This window comes from Amphimedon queenslandica, unplaced genomic scaffold, assembly GCF_000090795.2.
Source record: "Amphimedon queenslandica unplaced genomic scaffold, v1.1 AMPQUscaffold_11862, whole genome shotgun sequence".
In the NCBI taxonomy this organism is placed as follows: Eukaryota; Metazoa; Porifera; class Demospongiae; order Haplosclerida; family Niphatidae; genus Amphimedon; species Amphimedon queenslandica.
Genome location: NW_003547898.1, coordinates 1 through 1599, shown reverse-complemented (window position 1 = coordinate 1599; position 1599 = coordinate 1).

Sequence of the window (1599 nt, the reverse complement as noted above, 5' to 3'; positions counted from 1 at the left end):
TCAGGTCGGTCAACAGTTAGTCAAAACTGACTGCTGTTTGCAGCGTTCAAGAGAGGTCAGGTAGCTGCATAAATACAGCATGCCTTCTTGTCGCTGTAGGTAATAATGGTACACATATTTAATAAAAATGAGCCTCAAGATAATAATAGCTTAATGATCATCTACAACATTCTCCTTAATATTATAAAAACAAGGGTAAGTATTATCTCTTCTCCTCCTTTTCTATCTTTTCTTTATTCCTCTTTTCTTATTTCCTTCTTATTTCTATTACTCCAATACTACCTTTCCTCATTATTAATGTATAATGCTATAATTACTTTTTGGTGAAATTGATTTGAGAGAAGTGGGTGCTTAAATAAGTACATGTAAAAGTCAAAGTTTCTATTTACATCAAACTGTACATGTAAAACTAAGAATATATTATATACATGTAAAACTACTATGCCAATTTTGTACATGTAAAGCTAAAAATATATTGACAAATTGTACATGTAAAACTGAAGAATATTCACTAATTTTTGAGAGAGAGAGAGAGAGAGTGGGGAGGAAAGCAAAAATCTGAAAGGAGACTTTCACTTCATTTCAAGATCATTCTTTTTATGGAGGCAAGATTCGTCATGGAATAATTTCATTTTTTGCTACATTTTCTTGTGTCACGAGGCTGCATCAAGATCATTCCAGAGCTGATACCTTTATACTATTAGATATCTATACCATTTACATCAGGAGCCACTAGACAAATGGAAGAGAGAGGACTTTGAGGAGGAGAAGAACTGCTGTCACTGATATGGAAAATAACTTCTTTTGAGAGAAAGAGAATTTTTTAGAGGGAAAGGGATTCTTTTTTAGAGAGAAAGAGATGGAAGTATTTTAACAAACTAGAAATAAAATGTACATTATAAATTACAGTACTTGTAATCAGCCTATAATACGTGTAACTAAAACTCAGCTTTTACTTTTAATGTAAAACTAGAAGACAAACAAATTACTTGTAATGATTCTGATCTACGTTTTGAGAGAAAGAGTTCTTTTTAGAGAGAAAGAGAGAAGGGGTATACAAACTAGATATAAAATGTATTTTTTGAAATACTTGTCATGAGCCTATATATGCATTGTACATGTAACTAAAATTTAACTTTTAATTTCAACTAAAATTATAAAACAAAGCCTTTATATAACTATCAATATGTGTGGTGAGTGATGAGAATAGCAATACCCAATAGTCCCAATAGGATATATACTAAAAGTCTAATTTATACCATTAAACAAGACTCAAAATTCAAAGTAGAAAGTAAAGATTAACATGAATCTTAAAAATATTTTTTGCATTGAGCATAAATGAAGCAGATGAGCATCCTCCAATTAATTTCAAGACATGAGCCTTTAAAATATCTGAGGGAAACTTGGTCACATTGGTTGTGATATACATTGGATCTAGGGAGAGCTGATAAGCAGTGTCTAGTATGTGAATTCAGGCACAATACCTGTTTCTTGCTAGTCATTGTTTGTCAGTAATTGCTGGTCCCTTGTTTCATAGCTAGTGTGTGCCTTGTTTACCGAATGACAAGTAAATGCTAGGTACTGGTCTGTACATGGTGG